The sequence below is a fragment of the Camelus dromedarius genome, chromosome 13 (assembly GCF_036321535.1).
Source record: "Camelus dromedarius isolate mCamDro1 chromosome 13, mCamDro1.pat, whole genome shotgun sequence".
Lineage (NCBI taxonomy): Eukaryota > Metazoa > Chordata > Mammalia > Artiodactyla > Camelidae > Camelus > Camelus dromedarius.
In genome coordinates this window covers 49,165,839-49,178,301 of record NC_087448.1, presented here as the reverse complement: position 1 = coordinate 49,178,301, position 12,463 = coordinate 49,165,839, and the positions used below count along the sequence as shown (strand labels likewise).

Sequence of the window (12,463 nt, the reverse complement as noted above, 5' to 3'; positions counted from 1 at the left end):
CCAGCTCTTCCTCCTCTGAGATGGGAGACCAGGAAGACCAGTTGAATGAACACACGGAACCATTCTGAGCTGTCCCCGAGGGAACCATCCCAGTAAAGGAAGAGGCAAGACTCTTCTCTGAGAATGAAAGGGAGATTGGGACATGGGGGAAAGATGAGGAACATCTGAGATGGGCAATGGGGAAGGATTTGAACCAATGATCATGGAAGGATTGACCAGCAGTAGGACTGCCCCTCCTCTGGTGGCATCACCCTCACCAGCTGACCCCAGGGACCTCACCAGCTTGTTGGTGGTCTGCCCTCCCCTCAGGCTCCTAGTCTAGCTATGCTGGGTTTCTCTCGGTCCTCAGATACATCAGGCTTTCTGTATTCTGGACCTTCACAGCCACTTTCTGCCCAAGAAACTCCTATGTCAAATCCCAGTAGGGTGTCATTCCTGCTGGGAGACTCCACTCACTCCATGTCTTGGTCAGCATATCTCGCCATTTGTATCTGGAGGTCCCTAAACCTTCCATCACAACGCCTGTTGTGATGTCACATTTGATCTTGGTTATTTACACAGTTGTCCATCTCCATGGCTAGACTATGCACCCCAGATGGCCAAGGATGGTGTTTATTTGATGTTAATTATTGCTGTAGTCCCAGGACCCAGCACATTTCTCAGCCATCTTAGGCTCTCAATAAATATTTGTTGAATGATCAATGCTGGTATGAATCTTAATATAGTCTTAGGGCCAGAGATAATAGTTGTAGATCTTTTCTTTTGCAGTGGATTATACCTGTTGAATCCATTGCCTCCTTTCCAACCAGCCACATAATGCTTGATGAGGGACTCGGTCCATTATATGCGTATGTATAGCGTGTCTGAACAAGAGCAGTCAAGTCAGCACAGTCACCCAAAGGTAATGCTGTCAATACAGATTCTTGCCATGTGAAATAGAAAACTGGGATCGTAATCCACTTAACCCAAATGTGATATTTTTCTCTCATATAAAAAGATTTTTTATTTCTCTAAAGGGCAACTATGTTATCCAGAAAATTACTTTAACCCTGGCTTCATATTAGGTGATGCTGTGTAGACATTGCCAGATACTCCTGAACAGATCTGGTGACTGACTCAGGGGTAGCTGCTTCTACAACCTGTTACCTATCTTCTGAGCTGTCTCATCTCAGCAGTTCACTTTCTGTTGCGGTGGGGTCTGTGTGTTCTCTCTCCCTGACCTCTGCGTGCTCACTGGGGCAGGATTGAAAGGCAGTGTGTGTGGAGGGGAGAGAGGGACAGAGGCATTCTATAAATGGAAGAGAGGTCCTTTACTGTGACAGGTTGCATTGCCTAGAAATGATTTGTGTGTGCGTGATAGCTTTCTTTCTGGCCTCCTTCTGACACTTGGGAGTTTACTTCATCAGAGCCGATCGTCTACCTCAGCCAAGAAATTACAAATGAAGCAGAGAGAAAATAGCAAGAGAGTATCTGAGTTTGACAAGCAAAAGTAAAGTTAAAATAATGATGACTGGTGCTTGTGTAACAGTTCTCAAAGTTGACATTTGAGGTTTACGGTGCTTTAGTTAATGAGATGTTTGAGTGGAGAAACAAAAGCGTTCAAGTTAAGTTCAACTAAAGACTCAAAATACTTTTATACCTTTTTGTTTTTCTCATGTCTTCCAGAGACAGATGAAGAGAAATCTGTTCCTTGTGGCAGTGTCTATGACAACAAACTCATTTCATTTTCTTACTTTTATGCATATGATAGACAACACTGAGAACTTTTGATATCTTTTCTTTTCCATGTATGTAATTAAGCAACTGGAGACTGCCTCCCACTCCTGAAATTATTTGAACTCATGCTAAGTTATCCTGGGATTTCAGGGCAAGGCTGTGAGTGGGGACTGGACATAGTTAATAAACCAGAGACTCAGGCATCATGACTAAGAAAGAATCACATTGTTTTAATCTTGGGTAATCTATCATCCATCTGCATAGACTAACTTAAGTCTTTGATGGGAGAAGTTACAGATTCAGGAGGATGAATTTCAAGAGAAGCAAGAGAGGGTGAAGCTCTAAATGCACAGATTTTTTTTTAGTACTCAGGGCATGACCTGAGGCATTTGGGGGAAAGTAAAAGTATGTAAAAGGCACCCCTTTCTCTCCTTGTAGGCTGGCGCAATAGCACAGGCACCTGTGTACAGTCTTGCCCTTCTTGACTGGCTTAAAGTTAATTTCAGTCCATGGGCACCCAAACTCAGCAGGAGAAGCTCAGGGGACACCCAGTTGGGAAAACTCCTATTTGATGAGCCCGTGCCTTTTACTGTTTAAGGCTCAAAAGCTCAGCTATGTTTGTAGCCCCAGAGCCAGAGTCTTTTCAGCGACATTCTGGTGAACACATAGCCCACTGTCTAGGTGACTTTTTTTTCTTAACAATTTCGACTAATCAAGATGTCTTAGGATTCTAGGCTTTTTGTGTGTGTGTGTTTGTTCTGAATTAATTTAAAAGACCCTAAATAATGTGGAAGCTTTCTAGCACTTCCACCCGTTGGTCTGTGAGGACCCTGTCTCTCTAGCTCTAAAAGCAATGGTTTCTGAACCTGAATGGTCAGTGGAATTGGGTGGATGACTTCATAAAAATAGAGATTGACAAGCCTAGCGCAAGTCTATCAAGTTGGTATATGTGTGTTCACAATGCTTTTCAGATACTTCTCATAATTAGCCGACTTAAAGCCTATATTATACTATATTAGAATCTCCTGTGCAGTATTTTTGAAACCAGAAATGTACAGGGGTATAGGAGTGTTCCTTTTGATTTTGGATAGGCAGTCCTGGGTTTTAATAGTAGATTCACCACATTTAAGCTGCAACCTGACTTTAAGCAATTTTCTTACAGCCTCACCTGTAAGAGGGAGTTAATACTACTATGTAGTGCATAGGATTGCTGTGGAGATCAATTGTTAAAATGAATACAGAGCAATCAAACCAAGGAGTAGGGCACTTAATAAAAGTTAGCTATTATTATTAATAGTGTTTGAATGTTTATGTTCATGTTATAGATTTACACTGCATATTCTAAAGGATTTTATTAAATGTCAATCCCTTAGAAACACAGCACATTCAGAATTTTCAGTAAATAGTTTTTAAGAAGAGGCACTACATGATTCTCCATCGTTTTTCATTTTGTTGGCATTTAGGACTATGCATGGTACATAGAACAATCAGATTCATCTATTTAAAATCTTCACACCTACTCAAATATTCCAGACGGTATGAGTGCATATTGGGCTGTGACAGAAGTTAAAGAAATCATCTCAGAGGTTTGTTTCCATCCTTGAGGGTGGCTTCTGGAGGATGTGTGGGTACACATTGGGGAACCCCCCCCTCCACAGCATGCCTGAGTGTGTAAGGTAGAAACATTGGCTAAAATAATCAGCTTGGAAACTAAGGAGGCAAAACACTCTGATACTAGAGGAGTAATGAAGAGACAAACACTTAGGGAGCGTCTGTTTCAGTGCAAGGTCACTGTTCATTAATACTCATACAGATAGCTTATTAACCACCCAGAAAATTCACTTCAAGTTTTCAAGCTACATAATACTCACAATCACTACCTGAATATAGATTAGGAGGTGCGGGCTTGCTGCACAGAGAGCTAAGACAGTGTTGTAAACCGTAAGCTTCATCGATTCTGAAATTGGAGATTATCTCTTTGGAGGACTTATCCCTAGTGGCTTGTCTGGTCTTCCAGGTCTGCTTCTTTAGACATCATTTAATCTCCTCTAGAGCCCAGTGTGGCATCTCCTTGCAGCACTGCATTGAATGAATGAATAGAGTCACTCATTCTAGCATGATGTTTTATTTTTAATTTTAATTTTGATTTTTTTTACATGTAAGCTACCTGACTCTCATGCCAGGTGGGGTGGGGGTAGAAATTTACTCACTACAGTTTGGATATACAAGATAAAAACAGTAACTATCATAATTAAATTTGCCTTACCTGGGACCTCTGTTCTAGTGGTGGCTGCAAAACCTTTAATTTGAGGGTTACAGGCAGCTTGGTATCTTCTGCAGAGAAAGAATCCCGATTACTGTACTAGTTTGCTAGGGTTCATGTTGTAAACACATAGTCCAAAGTTCAAACTTCCTGTCTGTTCCTCTCAACACAGGGGCCCTTTCCTGCCTTTGTCCTTCACAAGAGGCCATACGGGGGCCAGCTGATTCTTAAGTGTCCACATGGGAGTAGGGGAGGGACCCTTTGTTTCCCTTATTGTCCTCTGGGATTTTGTCTGCATTCCCAGAGATGTCTCATTCCATCTGATCTCTGAGCGAGCAAGTGGGTGCCCCAAAGCTGGTAGGTTTACTGTCTCGCGCTGCGGGCTTTGTACTGGCAGCTGCTGCCCAAGTCAGGGGAGATTGCCTGTGGTTGAGTTTCCCCACCCTGAGGGCTCTGTTCTGACCTGGGCTTCTCCTGGTTCACAATTCTGCCAAGCATTCACATATTCCCCCACCCCTGGAGCACATGGGGGCTTCTGGATAACGGACTGTGCAGAATCAGGAGTGCTGGCTCCATCCATCCACCTGGATGGGCACCCTGGTCAATTCCACTTCCACTCCCATCACAGTTGGGACCATGGAGCTGTGGTATCATGAGCAACTCAAAACTTCTCTAAGGGGCTTGCACATTTCCAGAGGCGTGAGGAATAACCCTTGTAAGGCGTGTTTCCAACTGCATCCCTTCACCGAAGTTCAACTCTGGAGTTAGGGATGGTAGAAATGTAAGACAGTCTTGATTCTTCTCTCCTTTCATAGTTTAGTCTTCTCTCTTTTCCTTCTTCCTCTTCCTCCCTGCCTCTCCAGTCCAAATCAGCTCTTTCCCATGACTCTGGATGGGTCCTGAGTGACTCCCTTTCAGCCTGACAAGAGTCACTCCTCAACCACATCCTCTTCCTTCCCTCAGAAGTCCTCAGCTACCCCTTCCCTGGCTGCAGGTGAAAGGGCTGTTGGGAAAGACTCTGGATCACTGTCTTAATGTGCCAGCACTGCTGGAACAAAGAACTGCAGATTGGGAGGCTTCAACAACAGAAATGCACCATCACACACTTCTAGAGGCCAGATGTCTGAAATCAAGGTGTTGGCAGGGTTGGGTTCCTTTTGAAGGCTGTGAGGGAGAATGTGTTTCGGGTCTCCCTCTTTGGCTTACAAATGGCTGTCTTCTCCCTGTGTCTTTACATCATCTTTCCTCTGAGTGTGTCAGTGTCCAAATTTCCTCTTCTTATCAGGACACCAGACATATTGGATTAGGGCCCACCCTCATGACCTCATTTTAACTTGATTGCTCCTGTAAAGAAAGACTCAGTCTCCAAATAAGGTCACACCCTGAAGCTCTAGGGATTAGGACGTCAACAAGTGAATTGGTGGGGAAGTGGGTAGCACAATTCAACCCAGAACAGTTACCAAGGAGGGAAATACGATTGGTAAACATTTCAGTATAGTCCTGTTATCCCACCACATTGTATTTGTGTGCCAGGATGATGTGAGGAGGCTGGCAGTGCTCTGTGGAAGACTGTCTTGATGGCTTTAAATAGCCTTGAAAGTTGCCTTATCATTTTCTTACACTGTCAGTAAGAGAACACTTTAAGGTAATAATGCTATAAGTGAAATTTTGTCCTGGGGTATCAGTGGAAGTGGCAGACCTTGGACTGTAGAGATTCCTGAGCTTTTAAAGAGTGAGAAAAAAGGGCCAAGAGATGGGACTGATGTTAACATTTTTTTCTAGGAAGGCCTTGGAATCATATGAAAACTTGTTTCATTTTGGTATGAGACTAGATATATCAAGGAGGCAGTTTTGACAGCATTTGCAGGTCCAATTAAATACGGAAGATGAAGGAGAAGAGGGAGCCAGCTATGATTTTGATTTGCGTAATTGGAATGGGGCAGAAGTGGTGGTGGAGGAAGGAGTCGATGAGTTCATTTTGGGGATATATTGGGTTTTAAATGCCCGGGGAACATTCAAGAAGAGATGCCCCACAGGATAATCCATGTCTCTGCTTTATACAGAGCATGTCTGGTGCTCAGTTGACAGTGGACACAGACATCATGATCTCCATTTTACAGATAAGGAGCAGAAATTCACAGAGGTTGAGTAGCCTACTCAAGATCAACATAAGAACTATTTGATTTCAAGCCAAAGGACCTAAAATGCTTCCATTTTCTCAGAGAGCCAAGACCACCCAGCGACCACTGCTCTTCCTTCAGGACACACACTCACTGCTCTAGCATGCTTTGTCCCAGATCTGGAGCCTTTACAATTTACACCCTTCACATGAGCTCCAACAGTGTTAATGTTTCAAATAACATACGAGCCCCGCTTTGCAACTTGTTACTCATATGTTAGGAAATACACGCACCATTGGATACAATCTCAAATATATTCTAAATGGCCATAATAATTAGGTTAGAATTCACCAGAATGTTGGAGAAGAACTCTCTGCTTCAAGAGTTTATAATTTGTCCAGGTTTGTTAAGTTTCTTTTAAAGTTAAAATTTGTTAATATTTTTTGCTTGGGGGATAATCTACATCATGTATGGTCAAAATGATATGATGTCAATTTTGGATAATTTAAGTTATAGAAGAGTAAAGAGAAATCTAGTGGCTTCTAACTCAAGCACAGTTTTAAGCTAAGACAAGAAATTTTGTGGGCCATTAGTTCCTAATGAAAATTAGGGCCTTAGCTATTTTTTATGTGTATAGATGCAGTAAGCTAGAGACACTGAGATTTAAAACCACACAGTTATCTCCAGGCTGCATAGAGAGGCGTTGTCTATAATGAATGACTTGAGACATGAGTTCTAGGCAATGCTTGAAATGTGCTGCGGTGTTTGTTGATGGAACTCAAGCTCGTTACCCTTTGAGAATGGGGTGCAAAATATGGTCCAGAGTTGACTCCAGTTTTTGGCTGGAGCATTAATTTAGGAAATTGGTACCAAGATCTGGATGCTCCTTTCTAACAATAAACCTGAAAGAAAGAAGGATTCAGAATAGACTGTTGCAGTGTTTTCTACTCGAGGGAGTGAGGCAGTGAATTGCCTTCTTTGCAGACACAGATGTATGCGGGTGAAAACAAAAAGCAGGAAAATGAAAATAACATCCTGTCTGCAGCTTAAAGTGAGCAAAGTTGCAAACGGAGGTTATTTGCTTCTAATTTGAGTTAGAGTTGAGCCTTTGTTTAATAGTATGTACTAGGATGTAGTTTTAACAAACCTGAACTTTGTTTTTGGAAAGACCACCATAAAAACTCCACCAATCACCATCTCCATGACCCTTGGGTGTGTTTCTTAACTTTCCTAGGTCTGAATTTTCTCAAATTGTAAAATGGAAATAACATTTATACCTGCTTCCAAGTGTTGTGAATGTGAAATGCAATTATGTTTGTAAAGTGCTCAGCCTAACATCTGGTCCATGACACACACTCAGTTGACATAAGAAATTAATATTCTTATCATTTGGACAAACCTAGTAAAATGCAGCTGGCATCTCATTCTCAGTTATCTTGATTCTGTTTGCCCCGCCTTCTGCTGGAAAATGGTTATTCCTCGGGTCTGACTCATTCAGGACTCCTTCTCCATCCAGCCACTATATACTTGATAGTTGTTAAGAGAGCAGATATTAAATGTTATCACCATATACATACACACACGGTAGTCATGTGAGGGGATAGAGGTGTCAACTAACATTATTGTGGTAATCATTTGTAATATAAATGTATATCCAGTCATCACATTGTACACCTTAAACTTATACATCTGATGTGCCAATAGAATCTCAATAAAGCCGGGGGAAAAGAAACAAAATCAGAATGATTAAGAACGATTGCCTGGATTTGCATCTCAGCTACATCACTTACTACCTGTGTATCTTTGAGTGAGTTGCTGAACCTCTTAAACTTGATGATCTCATCTGTGAAAGGGGGATAATGATAGTATTGGTTCCATAGGATTGTTATAAGAATTAAATAAGATGATATGTATAAATTATTTAACTGACACATACAGAACACTCAATAGTGTTGGCTATGGTTCTATATATTTCACAGTATATATGTATATATAACAGAAGAGAGACCACACTCCTTGGGACATGAGACAAACAAATGAAAAATTACATCATGACTCTTCATAGGCAGTAAATACTCCCATGGTAGGTGGTGAACGTCCCAGCAAGGCAAAGTTTTGTAGTTTGCCAAATAAGTGATGGAGCCTTACATTAAGTAATAGGGTTTGGATAAATAGAAAAGAGAATGAAGGAGGCACATCTGTTGGGGATTAACACTAACAAAGGAGAGGCAGGATTCTGGAAAGTGCATGCCCAGCTGTACTAAAATAGCAATTTTAGAACAATAAGCTAGACTATAGAGTTAAGCCAACCAAATCAATGTTTGCCTGTTCTTGTAAAATTCCCTCCATCCCCCACCCCTCACCAAAGTAAGTCCATAGATAACATTTTCTCAATTTCCACATTTTTATCTCAGTTTTTAAAAAAACCTTAAGGACTGGTTCCCACTGCTCTGTTAACAAATGCTAGCATGTAATGGAACCAAACGATGCTTAACAAATGAATTTTCAATGGAAAATTATGCAAACTGTGGCAGACACCATTGGTTGGCTGGTGCAATTGCCCTTCCTTTTTATTGTCTTTCACTAAAGATGACAGAACACTAAATGTTCATATCAACCTCCCTTGACATAGTCTTATAAAGTAGAACTGTTCTGGGGATTTTCTGAGAAAACTTTTTCTTTCCTGCCGAGAGTAGACAAGGCTAGTGAAATCCTTTCTCCTCTTCCTACTGCCTTGAATGCAGACATATTACCTGGAGCTGGAGCTGTAATGTTGGGACCAAGAAGGAAAGATCAAGAAAACTACAGAGACACTGGCCCTGGCATCTCGAAGCTACCAAAATAATGCCATCAGTCAACAGGTTAGAGCCAAAAAACAAATAAACAAACAAACAAACAAGCTCTCTTGTTACTCATGTTGAGTAACTGTTGAGGTATAAAGTTTTGAAACAGATAACTTTTTATGCCATTTTAGAGTTCCCTTCGGTATTATTAAACAGTAAGTCAGGGACTTTGTGTCTTTTATCTAAATTATCTGTGTGACCTTGGTTAGTTACTTAACCTCTATTTTCTCATTTATGAGAAGACCATTATACCAACCTATTTTATACGGATATCATGAGCTCTAGTAAGTAAGTCTAAAGTGCTTCATAAATGCTTAATGATGATAACGATCAGGCAAGCAGAATCGCTTTTGTAGGACACAGAAATGAGCTCCCCTGAAGAAGGAAGCAACACAGCATAGACAGGAAATAGTATTTCTTGCGGAGAGAGAGTATGCATCTTTGGAAAGGTGATCATTTAAGCCCTGAGTATCTAATTGAAGACTAAATGGAGAAGATGATGGTGTCATGATTGGGTTTATTCAGAGTGCAATTGGAGACTCATCTGTGGAAAATAAGACTCATTTTATTCTCTCCTCAGATTGTACAGTGCAGGAAGTCACGGCCAGGGAAATGTTAGCTTATTTATTTCCGCAACACCGCTCACCTTTTAGTTTCCTTCTTCAAATTTGGCTTACATTTTTTTCTCCTACAATAGAGAAAAAGATTTGAGATATAAGTAGCTAGAGATAAGACAAATGTATTAAAAAAAAAACAAACCCCTGTAGTTTCAGAAAGCATTAACTTTATGTCCTAAATCAGCTTCAGAATGTAGTTATGCCTGCTGAGAGCCTGTTTTGTTTTTGATGTGAATGCTCAGGTGTGGGACTGTGGCTTTTCCAGCAGGGGTTTTGCCGTGTAAATTCTTTGGGAAACTGCCGACACCCTGATCTTCAATGGTGAGACTTGGATGAATTCAGGTAAAACTTTCAAATTCTCTAATTTCCTTTTGCCATTTTTCCTTTTTCTTACTGTTAACTGTAATCTTGTTCCCTTGAATGTCCTCTTTACTATGTTAAAAATCTCTACCTGAGCAGAGAGACAAATGTGTATGTTTCCATGAATCCTCAGTATTGTTCTGCCAATTTCACATGCATTTCAGTGTCTTTGGGGCTGGAGATTTCTGTTGAAGAGACGTATGCTTAGTGAAGCTGAGTATAGGGATTCGCTCCTAGTTAATGAAGTAGCTAGATTTTCACAGAGAAAAATACCACTCATGAGACAAACGCTATGGTTTCAATTTGCTAATCTGTTCTGTTGATTCCCAAGTGTAAGCAAATGTGTTTCCACTGCTGAGAAGACAACTGAAGGCGACAAGTTCTACTGAAGGAAGGAAAGGATTAGTATCCACCACAACAGTTCATTAAAAAATAGTGAGCATGAAAAGTGAAGAAAACTGTAGTTTACATTTAGCCAGCCTTACCAAGCTTCCATTTGGACGTTCTCTTCATTTCTGACTTGTGAGGCAACCCAGGTTGACCTAAACTAATCATTTCTTGGGGACTCAGCATACCCATACCCTGAAGAGAAAAGCAACTGTCCTGAGTTCAAGTTTGAAAAGCAGTTGCCTCCTCTGGCACATGCTCTTCCCTCTCCCACTCTCACCACCTCTGTTTTCTTTTTGGCCCAAGCATTGTTTTACAGGACCTGCTGGCCCAGTAGCTGGGATTCCGTTCATTTCAGCTGACTTATTTCCACTGTACTCCCTTCCCTCTGGATATATAGAAGTCTCTTTTCTTTTCATTGACAACATGACTGTCCTCTCACTCTTAGTTATATGTAGCTTTCTGGCCCATCAGGGTAGGTGGGCTGAGGATGGATGCTGGGACACTTACATAACCTCAGGCATACCTTAAGCAGACATACGTAGTAGGCATATATATTATAAAGAATTGTTTTCCAATACCAAATGGCAAACTTTCACCCACTTCTATCTTTTTAATGCCAACATTAAAAGTTGTTACAATTTTATATAAGACACCGTCCCCGACTTACGATTTTTCAACTTTATGGCAGTGTACAAGTGATATAACTTCAGTAGAAACCATACTTTGAATTTTGATCTCTCCACAGGCTAGTGATATGTGGTATGAGACTCCTTCAGGACGCTGGACAGCGACAGCAGTTCCCAGTCAGCCACGTGATCCCGAGGGTGATACATTTACAACCATTCTCTACCCAGACAACCAATTCTTTTCTTCACTTTTAGTACAGTATTCAATAAAGTACATGAGATAGTCAACACTTTGTTATAAAATAGGCTTTGCATTAGATGATTTTCCCAACTGTAGGCTAATGTAAGTGTCTGAGCACGTGTAAGGTAGGCTAGGCTATGATGTTCAGTAGGTTAGGTTTATTCAGTGCATTTTCGATTTTACGATAGTTTCAATTTACAATGGTTTATCGGGATGTAACCTCATTGTAGATCGAGGAAGACTGTTTTTGTTTACTATTTATTTCTTTTTAGTGCACAGCTGAATCTTTAGGTACATGAAGTAGCTTTGACTGTTCAGAATATTTCCCTTTCTTTGCTAAAACACAGACACATGGACACACAGACACACCCTCATGGTTTTCTTCTAACATTTATTTTTTCTTTAAACTAGTTTATTATATCCTACTGGGAGTCAATGTTTAAAAATATTGAGTGTATTGTTTATTATATTTTTTACTAAAATAATGTTCTTGTTTATATGATTGCTTAAAAATACAAGGGTAATGGATGTCACCATGTTTCACATTAATAATTCAGTGCTTTATAAAAGAACAGTGTACTTCTGTAAACTCTTTAAACTTACCCCTTAATGAGTTTCTTATTCTAATGGATCTGATTTTTGTAACACATTATGCTTCTTGAATGGCATATTTAATACATATCCTTTAAAAAGTTATTGGCAAGATTGTAAGTATAAGTGTTAAAAGGTCTTTCCTCACCTATTAGAAAAAAATAAAAGAGTGGGGAAAGAACCGTATCAATTATCATGAAAAGAGGAGCAGATAATGTCCTTTTGCAGGAAACACTCTTAAAAGATAATGAACATGAAAAATTAATTAGATTTCGAATTGGAAGTATCTTTCTCGACTTGATGAATTTGATTGTGCTGCTATTGCTACCTTAGTGCATAAAAGGAAAAATGTCAAAATTAATAAGACAGTCAGGAATAAAGGGAGTGGAATGGTTATCTTTGAGGAGGCTGAGTACTCACCAGAAATAATAGCTAATTGGTATAAAGTTAACTTTGGAAAAGAATCAGGCGACATTGTTTTAGACATCTGAGACTGGCATGATTTCTAAAACCACTCTTGTTTGCAGAGATTTAAATGCATTATAATGGAAATTGGATATCTCTGGACTGAGAAATTAGTATTTGTGTCTGGCTTGTAATTTATAAACATGTTGTCGAAAGATTTTTATTTCTTAAGAGGAAGTGAGCCAGACATTTAGGGTTCTCATGCCTTTCATATTCCAATTTGTTCTTTCA

The 12,463-nt window shown here is 40.2% G+C and overlaps 1 long non-coding RNA gene across 1 annotated transcript in view; it reads left to right on the top strand.

Annotated features, from left to right (window-relative positions):
- LOC116157203 (uncharacterized) overlaps positions 1-9,862 on the top strand; it is a 153,974-nt gene extending 144,112 nt beyond the window's left edge. Inside the window, exons 4-5 of the long non-coding RNA XR_010383519.1 lie at positions 8,844-8,960; positions 9,802-9,862. This is a non-coding gene — a long non-coding RNA (uncharacterized LOC116157203). The remainder of the gene's footprint in view (positions 1-8,843; positions 8,961-9,801) is intronic.
- The last annotated feature ends 2,601 nt before the right edge of the window (positions 9,863-12,463 follow it).